The sequence below is a fragment of the Onychomys torridus genome, chromosome 13, assembly GCF_903995425.1.
Source record: "Onychomys torridus chromosome 13, mOncTor1.1, whole genome shotgun sequence".
NCBI classification, from domain to species: Eukaryota; Metazoa; Chordata; class Mammalia; order Rodentia; family Cricetidae; genus Onychomys; species Onychomys torridus.
Window position 1 is genome coordinate 39159091 of NC_050455.1, and position 21318 is coordinate 39180408.

Genomic DNA, 21318 nt, shown 5'->3' on the forward strand with positions numbered 1-21318 from the left:
AAATATGGCTCTTGTATGAATTAAGAATTTTTAGTGACTTCACATCATTAAGACAAAATAGTCTGGGAAGAGCTTCAAAACGTTTAGTTGCAAATGTCAAAAGTATCTTTCAAAGAGAGATTGCAGCAGTTTTGCTTTTGACAAGCTTTAAATACATAAATGTTTAGCCATTGATGCAACATGCTGAGAGCAGAGTCCATGCTCCCAGGGTCACGGTCATGTCAAGGGATCAAATCACCTGCTGTGCACTGTGCCCGAGGTGAGCAGTGAAGGAAGAAGATCCTGACATCATATTCCTGGGAAGTAGAATGGAATGTCACCACAAAAGCAAGGATCTGCCAATAGAAGCCATCAGGTAGTTGCCATAGATCATAGAGGAGAACCTACTACCATCACTTTACTAGACCAACATAAATTCCTGGCTGTGAGCCGGCCAGTGGTGGCACACGCCTTTAATCCCAGCACTTGGGAGGCAGAGCCAGGTGGATCTTTGTGAGTTCAAGGTTAGCCTGGTCTACAGAGCCAGATCCAGGAAAGGCGCAAAGCTACACAGAGAAACCCTGTCTCAAAAAACAAAAACAAAAACAACAACACAACAAAAATTTCTGACTGTGTTCTAAATACTTATCCTTAGAACATGGATAAGTGTAGCTCTGACCCCTCTTCAAAGAAGCTTTTCTTTGCACCATAAGGATACCATCACAGAGAGCTGCAATTGGGGGAAAATGCAGAGAATAACTGACTGTGATACCCAGCCCCTGCTGATAACATTTACAACATAACCCCTATACTCAAGACTCAAGGAACATTATGGAAGAGGGTATGAAAAGAAGTAAGCATCAGAGGTCCAGGAAGCTGCTGTGAGATTGTACCATCTAGCTATGATAGGGAAGCTGCATCCATGAAATCTCAACAACATGGCTCCCTAAACAAGACCTGAACAATTCCAATAACAGTTAACAACACAATTTAGATGGGGAAATATCATTGGGCATCATCCCTACCTGAAGAGTTAACAGGCAGTTATAAACTGCTGAGCAAGGGAGAATCAGGGTTTCCCAGGAATGAGACCTTTGAATGTTTATCCAATACTGAGTAGTCAGCTCTAGAAATGCACATTCAGGCAAGGCTGAATGTGAAAGGGGAGCTCAGCAGGTTGTATTTATATGTTGATTTGTTTATATGGATATGTAATAGCAATAGTTAAAGAGATGGGCATGAATTTAAGAGGGAGGGGGTAGATGTAGGAGATAAGAGAGAGAGGAGAGAAGATGAGAGAGGGAGAGAAGACATATGATAAAAGATTACTCAGTTTTCCAGCATTAGGTCTCAATGATCTTGACTTATTTTTTTTTTTAAAGGTTGTATTTGATGAAAAAGGCACAGGACTATGGGAACAGCAACTTTCTCATTTCCAAAGAATGCCTCTCTTCTCTATATTGTTTCTTATTTTGCTAAATTAAATATGTTTTGAGGTGCAACTCCAAGATTTCTTCTACCTAGGTTAGAAAAACTTAAAAACAAACAAAACAAAAAACAAACAAACAAAAAACCAACATGGTTTAGAATTTGTGGCAGACAAATGCTGTGGGGTGATGACTTCTGCAGTGGGGTACACTGGCTCCTGACCTTTCTTGTGCTTCTTCACTTCTCTAAGTTCAGTTTCCTGTCTCTAAGAGGATCCCCAAAATGCTTGCCTCTCCTAATTGCGGGGAGCGAGTACTGTGTTGAATCTCTATGAATACACTGAATACACCATCACTATTTCAAAGCCTGGAGTTAAAGGCATTTAGGAACATTTACAAACCTTGATGTGGTTTCCTGTATATGTTCTGAGGAGGAGGAAGATGGGGACGAAAATGAAAAAGAAAAGTATCAAAGCACAGTGTGCTTACTTCATAGGTTTCCTACAATATGTTGCTACTTTTATAATGTCATTTCTAATATTGAGACACAAATTGTATTGAATTTACTGCCTTTATCATATTAATCCATCTCATCAAGTAAGTATTACATGGTCCCAACCCCATCATCTAATGGGCTCCATTGTATTTATCTTGGACTTGTGACAGACTCACTCAGACTTAAAGATGAGAAATCCTTTCCTTAACAAACTAGAGGAACCTGAAGTCATTTCACTGCATTCTCCAGTGTCGGGGCTAACAGATTGCCACCATTTTCTTCCTTTCCTACTCACTTGAGATAGGCCCTGTTTCAAACTAGGACTCACTTATACCACTTAAATCTCTTCCAATTATGATTGGATGAAAATAAATCCACTGATATATTGGGCCAGCCTTCTGGCCTACCTTTGAGGAAAATTTACACATGCCACTACAAAATGGCAACTTCACATGAGCTCTAAAGACTAAGCTATACCAACTGGCAGGGGACCAGCTCAGTGACCAAGCTCAGTAGCTTGCAGGAGAGACCAATGTATGCTATTAGAACATGGAATGTTTGAAAAGGTGGTTATCAGTTGATGTACTCAGCATAACAGCACCTGGAAAGGCAGAGACCAAATGAACTCAGAAACCAGAGTCATTACAAGCAACCGGGGTTATTGTTTGCATGTTCCTGTTTCTTTCCAGAAGACTTCACTTCCATTGTGTAAGAGTTCAAACCCTTTCTAGTTCTGGGAGGCTTGAATGCCTCTGGTGAAATGCTAAGATAAATGAAAATTTAATAGCTTTCCATCTGCAACACCTGTGCAGATAAATTGTACAAGGATTCAGACAATTTGAAGAGCCTCAATGTGTTACAGAGGAACAGCTGGTCCAGTCAGTTCTTATGTGCTGAATGGATTCTGTGATCCCAGCTTGGTGTGGAAATGAATCTCTAGGAAGGTAGCTAACCCAGGGCATCCATGCAAAAAGCATCTGTCATCTAAGCAGCCCAGGGGACATGTTTGCCCTCTTGGCTCTGGAAAATGATGAGAAAGGCTGCCACCTGACAGAGCAATGCTGCTACCCAATATGGACTTTCTGAAGTGACACAAATCTCCATTGCCACCAGATCTGGTCCAGGACCAACGTTGTTTACCCAACATATTCTTCATAATAAAATGAATATTTGGTTGGTTGTGATGCACTTTGCTTCTCTCTCACCAATAGGTCCTTAAAAATCATTTTATTTTTTGAGAAGATACATTCTAGGTGACTGTTCCATTCTTTCTTCATATCTCTAAATGTGGTCCAGGGTAAAAAAAAAATAAAGAAAAATAGGTCTTGTTTTTTAAGAGAATTAGAAACTTTGAAATAACCTACCTACGTGCACTGCCCTTTCTTCCTCTAACAATTATCACAGTATATTCAAACACATGTTGCAGAGATAGAATATTTTTTAAATATTTCTCTTGTAAGTATCAGTCTATATATCATCATCATCATCACCACCACCATAATCATAATTTTAACTGAAATGTTTTCTGAGTCCTACTCTTCACTCCTCTGCTAATTTATACTCACTAATTACCAGTGACCCAGACTGCCACAAAAGATCTGTGTCAGGAATTGCCAGGAAAAGCAAGGTAACTGCACATACATAGCATGTGTTCACACTTGCTCTTCACAATTAATAAACCACACACCTACAAACCCATGTAAGGATTACCTCTTCCATTCTACCTGTCTTCACATGCCTTACTCTTCTTGGCTTCATCATCCAATTCTAGGTCTGTTCCCATCCTTTGGACTTATCACCCGAGGAAACCTTTTTAGGCCTCTCTTAAGTCTCTATGATGGGATTTCATATTTCACAGAAGGACAAAATTAGACAGAAGAATGTCATCAAAAATTTTGGTTTATGAGTGCCCATCCCTAAATGGGACAACCATATTGGCTCCACTGTCACTAAGGCTCAGGGAACATGACAAGAAAGGAACCAGAAACAATGTAGGGGCCAAAACATGGGGAGGCTTGTCATGACATGATGTCTTATGGACATGACGAGGCTATTGCAGTCATGAACTCACAAAAGCTGTGGTTACCTCAAAAAGCCTACACAAGAAAAGTTCTGGCATTGATGGGAGAGAAAATTTCCAGGTCCTATCATATACTGAAGAGGTATTGGCAATGAGCAGTTTCTGCGGGGTAGGGTGAAGAAGAATCATTTCTTTAGGTCTCTGGTAGGTTTCCCATGCTCTAGTACAGTGGTTCTCAACCCATGGATCGTGACCTCTTTGGGGGGTCAAATGGCCTAAGACTACCTGCATATAAGATATTTGCATTACAATTCATAACAATAACAACGTACAGTTATGAAGTAGCAACAAAAATAATTTTATTCCTCAATATGAGGAACTCGATTAAAGGGTCACAGTATATGGAAGGTTGAGAAATACTTCTCTCGTATATGGTGCCTCACCCATGCACAAAGGTCAGAACTAACTTAATTTTGTGAATTTTCAAAACAAAAAAAATATGGAGTTGGGGGAGCTTGTTTGGAGAGACATGGAGATTTGCAGGGGGAAATGTTGCTAGATATGATCATATTTCACTGTGAACATGTATGGAATTCTCAAACTTGAAGAGAAATGACAAAAATCAGCCTATGTTAGACTGTTTTTAAAATTACCATTTGATAAAAAGTATTTTTCTAAATGATGGTTATTTAAAATGATAATTTTGAGAGAATATACATTTTTAGCGAAAAGCAGATGACTGTGGTTTTCTATGCCTCCACTAAAATTGGCAAGTTAAATTTTTTAGTATTTGATAATCAACATAATGATGTCAAAACGACAGGTAGATTATTATGGATGCCTTTTAGTGCACAACAGTGACCTCTAATTCCTACCTAGTGCTATTCTCATTACTTAACGAATATTGCTACACCAACCTTCACACTTAACTTTTAAATTATTACTCAAGCATTAGATATGGATTAAGAACAAAGTGGAAGAAATAGGAAATTATATCTTACTACTGTTTTCAGACAGCTAATAGGTCCCGGTTGAACAAATTGGAGTTTACTTAATGCCAAGTTCAGTAACAGTGCTCTTGTCTGGAGCGCCAACATCACACTCTTCTACACAGGAAGTTCATTAGCTTCCTGGACTTCAGCACGAAGAACCCCTGAGTTCTGTCACTGAATCATAGTGACATCAGCTTGGATTGGCTCAAATCCCTTGACAACTTCTTATTGTTATTTATTGTTTGCTTTGTTTCCATTTGATAAAGTTGCAATAGTTCAAATCAAATCTGCAGGTGGACGTCTTCTTCATTCTAGAACTGGACTCATTTAATTACTTATCTTCAAGCTACATTTCTAGAAGTTCTAAAATTTCTGAGAATTGTTTCAAATATTGCATATGCCTAATTCAGTGCAAATGTTAAATATTTAATGTACAATTTAGTTCCTCAGGAATATACTAGATGCACTAACACATAAGTGTTTTTATAAGAGTTCGATACATTTTGTTAATATCTTTCCAAGATATTTTGTGGTTACTGCATACTTTAGTTTATACCTCAGTACAAAACTCCTTCTGAAAACTTATATATGTAAACCAATATCTAAAAATGTTTTTTTTAAAATGATTTTATTTATATAGGTGTTTTGCCTGCATGTATGTCTGTATGCCATTTGCAAACCTCTTGTCTGAGAAGACCAGAAGAGGGAGTCTGATTCCTTGTAACTGGAGTTACAGGTGGTTGTTAGTTTCTATGTGGGTGCTGGGAATTGAACATAGATCTTCTGGAAGTTAAAGATCAGTGCTCTTAACTGCTGAGCCATTTCTCCAGCCTCTCTGTTTTAAACATCTGTGACTGACTGACTTCCTTATTTCTAAATATTTGTAAGCAAGTTCCCACATATGTGAAAGATTCTATGAATATCAATATGCTAAGTGATGCACATTGTTATTCTGTAACATGGGAGATGGTCCTAGTGGTGACAATATGATACAGAAAGCTTATAGAGCCAGGCTGTGAGGACTGCTGACCTTAATTTAGGGATACATATGTGTGTATGGGTGCGTATTCCTGTGTTAAGGATATACATACATACACTTGCACTTCGGTATATGTAGGAGGTCTTAGAGAAATAATGTGTTTAGCAACTAGTTTTAAGAGAAAAAAAAACAATTTGAAAGCTCTTCTGAATTAAAAATATGTGATCTGCTATGAGGTCTTATCATAACCCCATTGCCTCATCTAAAACCAGCCCAAAAGGTATGCTCCTGTGTTGTAGGGGGACAGGATTGCACACACAGGTCTGGACCAGAGAGAGATTCTTGTGGAAATTTACAAGTATTGCAGGTCCACTCACTGTTTTATCCAGAAAGTCTTTCACTTAGTTCACCCTGACTTGAAACTCAAGTTTCTGGGGGCTTCTATCACGCCTAGTGTGTTTTTTCTGCTTCTAATACCATGTGGCCCATTTCTCAGGTAGTACAACCCACTTGGTCATCACTGATACCACTTTAGAATTTTTTCTCAAGATAGAGGAAGAAACTTGTGTAGAAAACCAAACATTCGAGATTGAGGTTTCAAACTTGTGTGCTCAAATAATCCTCCCAATTGAGTCCCCCATTATATTTATTACATAATATATTTAATATATAGTTTCTGAAGTATTTTATTTATGGTTATGCTTAACCTTAGACAGTTTGGGAGTCCATTCCCATTGTAATTTTGTGGATATTTATTTGGCTTTAGAAAAAATGATCATTTAGTTAGAAGAAATATATTAGCTGCAATTAAAATTTTAGGGTTAAATTAATGATGAGTTTGTTTCACATAATATCTGCCCTCTGTCATGTTCATGTTTGTTCTTTTCATCTAATCTACAATTTAAAATTTTTACCAATTTATCACTTTAACAAATTACTACCCACTATAAGTATTATTATGCTTTAGAGTCTGAAAAGGTCTATTTTGAACACGAGCATTTATACACATATGTAAACTATCAAATCACTTGAGTAAATTTTTAAGACATTAAAATTCCATATAATTCTTACTTATGGAAATATTTGACTTTTAAAATACTACACACTAGCAAATCTACAAATAAGTAAATAGAAGGTTGAAGATATACTTCTGGTAAATTCATAGGGCAGAACTAGGTACTTATCAGTCTGCAAAGGAAGATCTCCTAAGATTTGGTCCAGTGTTTTCATAAAATTGTGCTTTTGTTATGTGACCAGATTTCCACATCTTTAATTCATAAATGACTTCCTCTGCACTTTTCTTCATCTGTACTAGTCTTCATTCCTGCGGTCTTTGTATGTAACCCTTTTTCATTTTTTTTCATCCATTAAACACTATTTCCTGAACCCCTGTGATGGTCTAGGCACACTGAAGTTAATAGGGGATGGCAGGATAGACTGCTTCCTGGGGACATTGATCTTCTTTCTGTTGTTTGATAGTACTGTGGAGACAGATTCCTAGTGTAGATGAAGAGTCCAGTGGTTGCTTTCCCTCCTTCTTCATAACCTGATCTTAGAGATGTGCTTTTAAGAACATAGCATATCCAGTGTACACTGCTGTACTGCCCTGATCAGGTGATTAGTCCCCATATGGACTCCCAATGCCACCCCCAATTCTTGTCAATGTTCCATAATCTGCTGCTCCCATATCAGTTGGCTGAAAGCCCTGATAGAAATGATTTTTATCTTTGATAGCTACATCTTGTCTTTGCTCTGAGAGTCTTCTGGCTATTTACCTAGGGAAAGGGATTCTATTACTACTAAAAGTGTGTATTCCTTAGGATTGACTCTAACAATTAATTCCTGACTTTTTCTTTATTAAGAAAATTTTTATTCATTTTACATACCAACAGCAGATTCCCTTCTCATCCCTTCTCCCGCACACTCCCAACCTCTCCCCCTACAACACTCCCTGCCCCAATATCCTCCTCTGAAAAGGTAAGCAAGCCTTTCTTGAACAGTCAGCAAAGCCTGGTACATTCAGGTGAAGCAGGTCCAAGCCCCTCCCCCTGCATCAAGTGGAGCTTTAGGAGTCCAGTTGAAGAGAGGGAAGAGGGAGGGATTCTATGAGCAAGGGGCATCAAGATTATGATGGGGAAATCTACAGACACTGAATTTTTCTTGTACTCCAGTTGTACTGGTGACACATCTCAGAAGCTGAGGGCCAGCATCTATTCTAACACATTCTTATTTGGATGCTGCTTTGGTCATCCCTGCTGACAAGTCTGGAATATATCCTTTCTCTTAGGTCTCAACCTCAGTATTTCATGGAAATGATGAGCAACTCTTATCCATTTACTTGGAAACATTGCTCTGTATTTCTGTTTAAATTCATATTCTTTGACCACAATTAAATGTTTTCCTTTATCAAAGTTGCTCTGGTCATGGTGTCTCTTCATAACAATAGAAACACTATTGAAGACAGGAGGGGGAGATAAAGGATAGCCTTGATATACTAGACCAATAGAGGCTAGGTAACAAGGAAGGCCAAAGGGGAATGCATGGATCTCCTGGAGAAGGGGAAATAGAAGAGATCTCCAGTGGGTAGACTGGGAATAGATGAAGGTGGGAACATGAAGGATCTGGTTGAAGGATGGATGGAGGAGGAGAGTACTGAAAGAGATAACTAGAAAGGGAGCACATTTCAGGGTTAGGTAGAAACCTGGTGCAAGAGAAACTCCCAGGAATCTACAGAGATAACCCCAGCTAAGACTCTTAGAAATGGTGGATGCACAGCCTGAACTGGCCATCTCCTGTGACCCGGAGGGACTTTGAGTGGAGGGATTGGGACATGCAATTTGTATGTATTTAGTTTTTAAATAACAGATTGGTAGTTTTTCCATTTAATTGCTTATGTCATACAAATATGACATAAACAATATCATATAAACATACTGGGGGTATTTGTCATACAAATATATTGGTGGTATTTTCATTTCATTGTTTATTATGGTCTCACACTGATGAAGAGAGATGGTAAAGTAGTTGAAGTTGAAGAGATCACTTCTCAGAGGAAATAGGGTCTCTGACACAAATTACTGACCCAAGCCCAGAAATGTTGCTTAGCAAAACTGAAAAATATATCCTGAAATATTTTTGTCTGCTTTGCAATTCTTCTGTGATTAGAAATAATTACTTTTCACCTTGCTATATTTGCCATTAGTAAGCCTGATCTCTGAATACATGAAATCTGAATTTTCTTCTTGGTTTTCTTTCTTCTGCCCTTGTATTTTTAAATCTACATTTAATTCTGATGATATGATTGTACTTATTCTCAATGATTATGCAGTCTTGTTTTAATTAGATATTCCATATAGAGCAAAATCTGCCATTAATATTATATAATGTAAAAAAGAACATGGACTAAGTATCTGGTTTATATTATTGATATTTTAAGCAGTAAAATGCTTAATAATAGAAAATTATATCATTAATGTAGTTATCTTTATCACCCTGAGACCCAGAAATTGTTTTCTCTACCTAGGTGCAACATCATTTTCATTTGCTTTCTAAATATTTCATATGGAAACATAATCTTAAATGAGTTTCAATATTCAGTTTTTATTATATTTTGTTTAAAATTATCAGTTATTCTTAAATAGCTGACCTTTCATTGATAAATGTAAGTTCTACATATTTATGGTATCCGATATGGTGTCTTGAGATGTATCTTATGGAATGCGATACATTTATTTTTAATTTACTCTGTACTAGATGTTTAGCCTCCACAGAAGCCCTTCAAATCTCAGACTCAGTCCATTTCTGTGCATGGGAATAAATTCTACTTTTTTTTTCCCAGGGGAAAGAGAAGAGTAATCCCAATAATCCCACAATTTAGGAAAAAAAAATATGGATAGCAAGCCAGGAAACATCTAGAAGAAAACAGATGAAAGTAAACTCAATAGGTTACATTTTACTGGAAGAAAACTGCCATCTTAGACTAGAGTTCTGTCAAAAGGGAAAAAGCAAGCAAATTTTAATACCATTTATTGATTATTGATGACACTTAATTTGAACCAAAATCATATAGGAAACTGAGGCAAGAAAATACTAATTTGATCCAGTTCCATAGCTTTCTTAAAACCAAATATTCAGACTTTCATTTTTTTTAGTCTAAGAACTAATTGCTAATAGAATGTTCAAATATATTAATGTTTTTTATACATTAAAAATTTAAATGTCATTCAAGAATTTAAATGTTTCTATTTTTGATGTTTTCATACTTATTTAAAATGATTATCTTTCCTCAGAAATATACATTTGTGTGTTTTAATCCATATGCCTAGAAGTGAGGACATAATTAATACCTTTAAATTTAATTTTCCCTAATCTGATGCTTTTACTTGTGAGAGAATCTAGATAATATTAATAGAGAAAATTAGAATCAGACTTTACCCTTCTGGAACTTTGCACATTTTACTTGAGTTCACTAGATTTTATACATTTTATATTGTAAAATAGAAATTCACACACACACACACACACACACACACACACTCATGACTACTTGAAATTTTAGTATACATGTTTTGACATAAATCAAATTATGTCATTGTGGCACTATTTTGGGGACAGGTTGATATCTAAGTGTACTTGAAACCAAATAAGTTTAATATTACTTTAATATTTTGCTAATCTCATTTTTAACTTTTATCTGTCTCAATATCTCATGTTTACTATCAATTGACTATAATAAAACCAGAAAAACATTTTATTTATTTCAAAGTAATCATTATTTATCAAACAGGTTTATAAAGTAAGCATGCATTATGCAGATAAGGATTAAAATCTTGCTGATAATGGCAAATAAATTTGTAGCAGCTCCTAATAGTTTTTTGTTTTTGTTTTTTTTTCATAAAAGAAATTACATCTCTAAAGCTCTTCCCTTGGGGCAACTTTGATTTAAATGATTAACTTTCATTTGTTTTACTTGTATGAAATGGGAAAAATCAAAATATAGATTGGCAACCCTTTCTGTAATTTTATTTCTACTTTGTGCTGACTCAATTTTCTTTCACCCAAACAAAATTATCTATACTGGTTGTAGTAAAAATCCACTCAGTATTATTTGGAGGAAAAAGATGAAGTTTGTCCCTGAAACTTAACTCCTATGTATTTCTCTCCTTGCTCTTCTTTCTTCATGGGCATTATCAGTTGTTAAGAAATAGAATTATTATTTGATCCATTATCATGCATCCAACAACCATTATCTGCTAGTGAGGTGACTGACTCCAGGCCCAAATCTCATACTTGATATTTTGTGTCTGATCATGGCAGCTAGCAGAATTTGCCTGGCAGGCTTCGTATGGAGTTTATCCTTCCCACAGAGATCCCATGGACATTCTACACTGCAGGTTTCTGGAGAGCATTCCAAAGACCCAGGGCTCTACTGGTTAAATTATTAAGGCCACTCCACGTAGTTAAAAGGGAGGTTTATTTTGTGGGGTAACTTACAAATGAAGGGGTAGGTTGCAGGGTCTGGCAAAGGTATAGGGCAGTCAGGCGGTGTTCTTTGGAGAACTCTGCTCGGTCTACTTCCTGCGTCCAGCGTCCCGAGAACCAAGAGAGCCCCCTCCTCCTGCTCCTCGGTCTTCTGCTCCCTCCTCTGCCCCGCCTTGTGGGCGTGATCATTACTGAAGCCTCAATGGGGGTTGGAACTTCCATGCCAATGCTGGGATGGCTATCCACTACAGGGCTCTGTTCAAGTATGTATCTGTATCCCAAATCCAGGCAAGTCTGCATACATTTGGCAGTCTCCTATACAGATGGTGAGGTGCCTCCAAAAGACTTCTTTATAAGGGCATTTGTTTGTTTACTTTTTCTGCTGGGACTCAGTCAATCTAGTCTCCCTCATCCCCACATCTTACTGGTATCTTGTTTGTAGGTGCATACTGACGACTTTCTGGCAGCAATTCCTTCTCATTTGTGCATTTACACCTGGCCTTTTCCTGGGAGTGTCCTGTGGGAGAGCATGGAATGCTGGGAGCTGGTACTACTTTTTGATGCTTGCTTTTTATACTGCCACCTTAAGTGAAAAAAAAATTTTCTTGTTTATTTCTTTGATGTTTTTAACTTTTTGTCTTTAACCAGTATCAAGGTGAATGACCATTGTGATACCCTTCACACATGATAGCGCTTTTAAAGGTAAAACTGTTTTGAGGCTTATCTGATAGACTGATGGAGAAAATCTAGGTCAGATTTGGATGTTTGCCCTGCCAGGCCAGATATTTGACTATCTGTAAGGGAGGAAATAGTATCAGGAATGCTATTATCACACATTAGTTAACTTCATTTGCTGTATATAAATTTCTGTTACTATATGCCCAAGTTTGGCTTCAACTGTTTACAATGAACAGTTCTGCTGATCTCTGAAATGTCTGAATACAAGTAGTTAGCATTTGGTAAATAAAATTCCTAGAACATTTTTTAGGTTTACTAGGGAGTTTTTTGAAGAACACAGATTTTTCTGGAGCACTGTCTTTAGCATAAACATACATACATATGTATACATACTAATTTGTGGCTGGTTCTTGGAATAATTGCCCTGTACTGTGAAAATCCATATATACATTATGTAATCACTTCAATAAATATGGACAGGAATAGTATAGAACAGTAGCTTTATTATTGCCTCTAAATTCCCCTTGAACATGGCAAGAATGAAAGAGATAATGTAACTTCCTTTAGTACATAGATTCATAATGAATTCTATTTGAATTCTAAGTCCCATCATTCCCCAAAATTTCATGCCACACATAAATAAAAAGAGTTGTGTGGAAAACAAAAATTCCTTAGTAAATTTGATTGAGAGCAAATTCAACAAATGCAGCTTCAGGTAATTTTGTTGGTGATTATTAAGACATTATATCTGTTTATCCCTTTATCATGACTTACATCATATCTAGTATAGTTCTTGTTAGCAACATTCCTCATAATTTTCACTAGTCATACCTTCAAATCTTCCTTGTTGAGATACCCTATGAGCACTGGTCTATAGGGTAGAATCATCCTCTGTTTTATCCGTGTAGCAGAATGAGATCATGGACATGAGGCAGTACAGGTGTAATGCAATCATGCCTATAAGCAGCTCTAATCTAACCCAAGGTATGGACTGAAGAGCACACATCTATGCTTGTTACAAGTTCAACAAGATTGAGAAAGTTCATGGGGACTGTAGTAGAGGGAGGATCCACAGATATTGTTGGTTAAGACCTAGTGATTGGAAGACTACTACAGAATATGACAACTCTATTGGCTATGCATATGAGACCACCTACCAAGTTACACTGATGCTCATTTTTTTTTTTTTTTTTTGAGACAAGATCACTGTCAAAAGAATCGTACCAGGCTTAGAACTCCCTATGTAGCCAAGACTCATTTTATACCTTCATGCTTTCATCTCTCAAAGGCTGGGGTTACAGGCATGCAACATGTATAGTTTATGGACTGCTAAGGCCCAGTTAATTTTAGGCAAGTACTCTACTAACAGAGCTACATCCCCAATCCTGATCTCTGTTGTTATTCTAAAAAACAGGAATGAATTGGATCTTGAAATATCAAGTCCATTTTTTTTTTTACAAAAAAGGTTAATTTATATGGTTTTGAGACATACTTTGCCACTAAGGCCCTTATATCTATTTTATTATAATATAACAAACTATTCAGGTCAAATTCCTCATATCTTATATGACATAAATCCAAGAATTTTGCATGAGAACATCATACTAAGTGAAATAAGCTAGGTACATAAAACTAAATATGAAATGTTCTTATTCATCTGCAGAAACTAAAACACTAATCTCTCAGAAGTAGGGCTTGAGAGTATAGGAAGACAATGTAAGCAGAATAAATTGCTTATGGTGTTCTATAGCCCCAAAGGGTAAGTGTAGTCTATGATGATTTATATTTCAAAATTAACAAATAGAAAATTTTGAATCTCCCTAACACAGAGATGATTAATTTTGAGAATATGGAACTGTTACTCTGATTTGATTGTTATACACACATATATTCAAATTGCCATACTAAGCTCCATAAATGTGAATAAGTAAGTGACAATTATAGAAGACCAAAATTGTTTTATAAAGGATGCAGAGGATTTTAAAACTGACCTGTGTGTGTATGTATTTATGTAAATGTGTATGTACTTGTGTGTTTGAATATATGCAGTGGCCAGATGTCAATCTCAGACATCATTCCTCAGGGGCTGTCTACTTTTTAAAAGTTGATACAGGGTCTCTTGTTGGCCTGGAACTCCCTAAGTAGGCTGGACTGGCTAGCTGTAGAGTCCCAGGGATCCACCTGACTTTGTTTCCCAGTGCTCTCCCAGATCTCACCCTTGTGTTTACCTGACACAAGTGTTTCATCTACTGAGTGATCTGAGCCAACGTGGATGTTCTTTCCATGCATTCCTTTGGTTTAATTTTGTGTCATTTATACTTGATTGCATTGTGGAAAGGCATCAGATAAACGCTGCTAATTATCTTTAAAGAACATTCGAATGGTAATACAGGCTAACTTTAGGAAGTACACAGAATACTTGTGCTATTTTTAGACAAAACTGAACAGCAAAAGGAAAAATCAAATGATGTAATGTTTTCAATACGATTCTTTTATTTAGACAGAAGTTTCCAATACATTCATTCTCTCTAGAAGTGGTGGGCATTTCAAGGCAATCACGAATCCATTATGAAGCACTTTAGTGTGTCACTTAAGATCATGGGCAGCAAAAAGGACAAATGTAAAAGTCTGAGTGTGTTTTAGAGAACCAGCACTAAAAACACATACTGTTAGGAAACATGGATATATTTTTGTTTCCAAGATAATGTTCACTTCACTAAACATAAACTGAGTTGGATAAGCCTCAAGTAGAAATATAGGCTGTAAGCCACTCAGGTAGGACCAGTTTCTCCCATCAATAGGTATAATAGTAGGAGTCAGGTTGACTTTGGCTATGAGCTAGGTGTTCATGTAGTGTATCATCCAAGTAGAACATGATTTTGTGAAAGGGGGCTTGTGCTGGTCTTTATTTTATTTTTTATTTTTTATTTGTCAATTTGAAACAAACTAGAATAGTTTGGGAAGAGGGAGGGAACCTCGTGTTAGAAAATAATTCCATCAGGTTTCGGCATTCTCCTGACAAATGATTGACGTGGGAGGGCCTGCCCACTGTGCACGTTGTCACTCTTAGGGAGATTGGCCTGAGCTGTATAAGAAAGCAGGATGAGCAATCTGCAGGGAACGAGGCAGGAAACAGCATTCCTACATGGCCTCTGCTTTAGGTCTAGCCTCCAGGTTCCTCTCCTGCTTGAGGTCTTGCTCTGATTTCATCCCGTCATGATGAACTGTGATCTGGGGGTTGTAAGTTGGAATATACCCCTTCCCCTCCAAGGTGCTTTTGGCCATGGTGTTTACCACAGCAATATGAAATATTATAGGACAGGCCTTTGCCATCATAAAATCTGTAACCCAAGAGGACTTCGTTAGGTAACTTGAGACATATGCTCATTTTATTTATAAGGTGCGACAAGGCATCTTTTGGCAACCTTTAAACATTTTCCTCAGTTAAATATATTCAATTAAAAATAGTTTATGGCCCCTCTTCCCTTCACCCAGGTTGAGCAAAGTGTCCCTGCATAGGCCCCAGGTTCCAAACAGCCAGCTCATGCACTAAGGACAGGTCCCAGTCCAACTGCCTCGGGGCCTCCCAAACAAAGGGCCTGATCAGTTGGGGGCTCCTCAACTATTGGTTCACAGTTCATGTGTTTCCACTAATTTGGCTACTTGTCCCTGTGCTTTTTCCAATCATGATTTCAACAATTCTCGCTCATACAATCCCATCTCTTTCCTGGACTGAATCTACCAGGCTGAGCTGAATCCCCAGGGGAGTACTTGCCCTGAGGAGATGGGAATGGGGGGGGGGGCAGGACAGGGGAATCCATGGCTGATATGTAAAATTAAATTAAAATAAAATAAGAAAAGTTTATGGCCTATGAAGGGAATAATATTAGGGAGGTAAAACATTAAGAATTTAATGCAGCTGTATGATATTCCTAAAATACTGTTGTTCAACATCGAATAAGCTAGGGTTGCATCTAAACATCGAGTGTTTTGAATCACAGAACAAGTTTTATGGGTGTAAAACTTTATACACAACCATGCTTCATGGGACAGTGAGAATACAGTGTTTTCATAAGGTGAATTAGTCACAATGGAGCAAGAAAATGATGGCATAGAAATGACTAATCAGAACCTTGTCTAACAAGGATTTCACTGGACAGAAAAGCAAGTTTTTCCCAACACATCCAACAAAATGAGAAAGATAGTGCCACATGTAATGAGAAAAGAGAAAAGTCAAAAGTCACACCTATTCTTGGCAGTATGTATAATGAATTAATAGATTCCTCTGGAAAATGATCTGGCATTATTAGCTGAACTTTTCTATCCCAACAGAAATGTAGTCATGTGTTCTCTAAAGAACTTGTAAAATGTTTGCTCCTGTAGGGATCATAATAATCCCAAATTGAATTGTCTCAAATATTTACCTGGAGAAGGGTGCAGAAGGGTTATATTTTTATATGGTTTCAACAAAATGCTATCAGGAAATGACAATGAGGTGAATCAAGCCTGCTGTCAACAATGTGGATTGGTGTTACAAAAGTAATCCTTGGAAAAATAATCCAATAAAAGCTTATTGTGTATTAAGATTCTATCTAAAAGAATGAGTAAGCCAATCCAACATATGATGTAAGTTAGAAAGGGTTTTAGACCAGTGTTAACACAGGCATGGTAATGAGCACTTGCCTGAGGCTGGGAAAATTGTTTCTTGGCTGAGACATTTATTCCATGGGTGTGTTAAGTGTTTGTGAAACACTAATCAAATGTGGTGCCTTATTTTTCTTTTTTCTCATGTAAATTATTCTTCAATAAGTATTTTTCTTAAAGTTTCTTGATTTCTTGTCCAGTACAGGATGAAATGATAATACAGTTCAATTAATATCATTTTAGGCAATGATGTCTTAAAATATACAGAAACAATGATTAATTTTTAGTTTGCAGGAATAACAGAATTAGGGAAATATATTGGAGGGTTTTATATCAGAACATGATATGATTATTTTACAATCCAACTTTACTTAAAGAATGAAAACTAATCATATTTTAGAATGTCTTGGCATTATAGTAAGATGAGAAAAGTGTAACTCTTTTTTGTTGTGCATGTTTTAGAAAACCTCATGTACTGGTGAGCTTTTTGGATATTTATTGCATTTCCTTTATGCATAACTTGCCCATATTTGCTTTAAGATAGTTTATTTTAATTAAAAATATAATAGCAAAAGTACTAAGGACTGTTTTCTAGATGGTATCAATAAGAACATGTTGAAAATAATTTCTGGTTATTATTTTAATGTAAAAGGAAAGCAATTGCCAGTGGCATCAATTTTGACTGATGGCTTATTAAAAACAAATAATATAAAATGTAATTTCTATTGCTGAACTGAAGTCTGGAGCCAGGTTTTACTCAATCATTCCTAATTCATTTAGAAATACTCACAGATACATTATGTCAAAGACAATTGAGTCTTAAAATCAATCTTGTCCTTTAAAATTGTGAAAAATTAGGTTCTGTACTCTGAACTCTTCTTTTGAAAATATTTGCTATATATAAAAACTTTCATGACTCAAATTAACAACAAAAAAAACAAAACAACATAAAACAAAAAAGCGAGCTTGGATTTGAGACATAAGTTTGGTGGTAGGGTCTGCTCAGAAGGAGGGTATTTATGCCTGGTACCATAAACCTAGCCAAGTACCTGTGGAGAGGAGTCAGAGGCCCTAGAAGAGGGCCTACTACTGCCATTTACCTATGCCAATACAATTTCTAATTATATTATAAATAATTATCTTTATACTGAAAGATCAGTGTAGCTCTCACCCCTCACTGAAGAAGTTTCTTTTTATAGCAGTTACGCTATTATAGAGATCCACAATTGGTCAAAATGCAGATAATAAGTGACTATGGGACAGCCAGTCCCTATTGACATATACAATGAAACTTAGTGTTCAGAGGCATCATGCAAGAGGAGGTGAAAGAATTTAAGAATCAGAGGATCAGGATGACTACTGCTAGAGAACATCTTCTAGTCAGGATCATACCATGACCGTGGTTGGAAAAACAAGGAAAGTAGAAAAGAACCATTGTTTGAAAAGCAGATACCATGAGTTTCAAATCACATCTAACAATGAGATAGACATAACTATCAGCAGAGAATGCTGTTCCTGTTGATGCTGCATGAATGCAGAGGTTTCTGCCTGCCAGGATTAGTCTTCACAACATAGCAATAACTAGACTCCTTTTCTTCTTCTTGAGAACATAGGGAAATAGATGATTCAGAATTTCTGGCTTTGTAGGAAATAAATTTTCAGAAATCCTATAAATCTGAATGAAGTTGAATGTTTTATTCATCTGTGTTTCAGAACTTATCTTAATGTATCTGACAGCTCTTTCTTGTTCAAAACTGGGTGGTGTAGATAAGATAGTAATAAATACAATCAAAGTAGTCATTCCTGAAGAAAGATAAAGGTCTCATACATGTAACATAGTCTTGAGGTTATTTGATAGTTCATCAGTGAAGAGACACACAGATGAGAAAAATATTTAAATTTTTTGTTGGTATGATTTCAATTTGATAAAAAGTTCTGACACTAACAAAGATAACAAAACTCAATGCCAGTGTAAATAAAGCATGAGAAAGATAGTGGCTAATCTATGCTTTTCAGTGCAAGGAATATTGAAATTAAAGTAGCTAATAAGATCAATAACACAAGTGACAGACAGCTTGTGCTGGTGAAGATATGGAATAAGGGGAACACTCATAAGTTGCTGGTGGGAATAAAAACATGTAGAGCCACTATGGAAATCAATACGGTGGTTCCTCAGAAAATTTGTAATTGATCTACATCAAGACCAACTATATCACTCTTGGGCATATACCAAAGAATGTTTCATCTTACCACAAAGGACTACTTGCTCAACCATGTTCATTGATGCCCTGTAGCTCGAATTTTAAAGAATCTTATAATAAAATCAAAGCAGAGGCCAGTTATTGGGGTGAATACTGGAAGATCAGAGAAGCAGAACAAGCCACAGCTTCCTCACCTCACCAGTTCCTAAGGTGGTCTTGTTTCCTCAGACTGGAAGCCTCTCAGTCCTCATCTAGAATGGGTCTCAGTTGAACTGTGCTGCTCCAAAGCCTAAAAGCTTAACCAGCCAAATGTTGCTAGTTTCTGGTCTTCACGCCTTATGTATCTTTCTCTTTCTGCTGTCACTCCCTAGGATTAAAGGCTTCCTTTCCCGGTTTAAAGGCATGTGTCTCCATGCTGGCTGTATCCTTGAACACAAAGAGATCCGCCTAGCTCTGCCTCCCAAGTGCTGGGATTAAAGATGTGCACCACTACCACCCAGCTTCTGCTATGGCTTGCTCTGACCCATTTTCTAGCCACCATTTTTGGCTCTGTATCTAGTGGCTATCTGTTCTCTGACCCCAGACAAATTTATTAGAGTGCACAATATTTTGGGGAACACAATACCACCACATTTCCCCCTTTTTGTCTAAAATTTAAAAAGCTTATAACTAATACAAGAAAAACTATCCAATAAGTATATACAATATACATAGCCAAGATTACATTAACAATGTCTAGTCCATTAACATTTGACAGATTCAGACAAAAAACTCCATTATATATATTAACAATGTCCAGTCCAGTAACATTTGATAAACTCAGACCAAATATTTCATTACTTATTCTATGTAAAACAAATAGTTCCTTTTTAAAAGTAGATTAAAAAATTGATCTTTTTTATCATATTCATATTCTCTCTTTTTTCTTTTCATAAAAGTTTCAATAATCTACCTTTTGTCCTTTTTTGTATCTTTCCCTCTTTCTTTCTTTCTTTCTTTCTTTCTTTCTTTTTCTTTTTTTTTTTCAAGACAGGGTTTCTCTGTAGCTTTGGATCCCGTCCTGGACTAGCTTTATAGACTAGGCTGGCCTCGAACTCACAAAGATCCACCTGCCTCTGCCTCCCAAGTGCTGGGATTACAGGCATGCGCCACCACTACCCGGCTCCCTTTTTCTTTTTAGTGTACATTCAATGATCTACCCATTTATCCTATTATTTCTTTATCTTTTTTTCTCAGGGTAGATTCAGTGATCTACCTCATATCTATATTCTCCTTTTTCTTTTTTAAACAAAAACTCTATTTTGGGGTTAATTGTAAAGTCCTGTATCATTTGTCCAGCTGCTGCATAATGAGAAAGTGCAGGACTTGTTTTAAGTCCTTGTTCAAGTAGTCTGTCAGGCTGGATCATCTCAGTCAGCCATCTCAAAATTGTCTTAAGCAGTTTGTAGTCCAAAGTCGATCTTTCCATGGTGTTAATCAGCTTAATAGCTTTATCATAGTCCAAGTGGAATCATTATTGTGGGTTTCAAGGTCACTGTTAGTTGTGATCATGGTTCCCTGCACACTTTTTTTTTTTTTTTTGCCTCCTCTGTGGTTTGGAGTAATCACAGTCTGATAAATGTCTGTCTCTTAGAACCATGAATGTTCTTCCCTAGAAGAGAATATCTTCATAGCAATTTCTCCCCACCATTTGTCTTGCCAAACGTTTCCAAACTGACCTTTGCCGATGCTCTCTTGTAACATGACGGTCCTTGCAATTCTCTGAACAAGCAGTAGTAAACACTTCATCCCAGGTAGCAGCATCACTGCAGTCACCAACACAATGAGAAGAAGCTGGCAACTCAGAGCAGCAGCCACTGCCTCCATGGTCGCACTGCCAATATTTGTAGCTAGTCCCCAGCAGGCCTTAGCTTCTCCTTAGCAGCTCTCTCAGGCTGGCCTCTAACTCGGGATCCTCCGGCCTCTGCCTCCTTCAGTAAATCCAACCAGTGTGCCACCACAACTGGCTGAGTGTAGCTTGAGTCTGAGCTGGGTCCCACAAGGCCACAGGCAAGAGGCTTTTTCGTGAATCCATACCACAAACATTGGGTATTGCCAGAGTCTCATTCGTTACAGGAATTAACCAGACAAATTGCTCCACCAACTAAGAATGGCCATGCACCACCACCCACAGAATCGAGAAAGAGCTATCAATCTGTCAATCCTGTCCATGTGTGGGCCAGGTGAGGTTTCCCGTATTCAAAATAGCCAGAAACTAGAAACAACCTAGACGTCCCTCAACTAAAGAATGGAAAAGAAAAAGCAATACATTTACACAATGGAATATTACTCAGCTGTTAAAAAATGTTATCATGAAGTTTACAGGCAAATGGATAGACCTAGAAGAAGTCATCCTGAGTGAGGTAACACCGACCCAGAAAG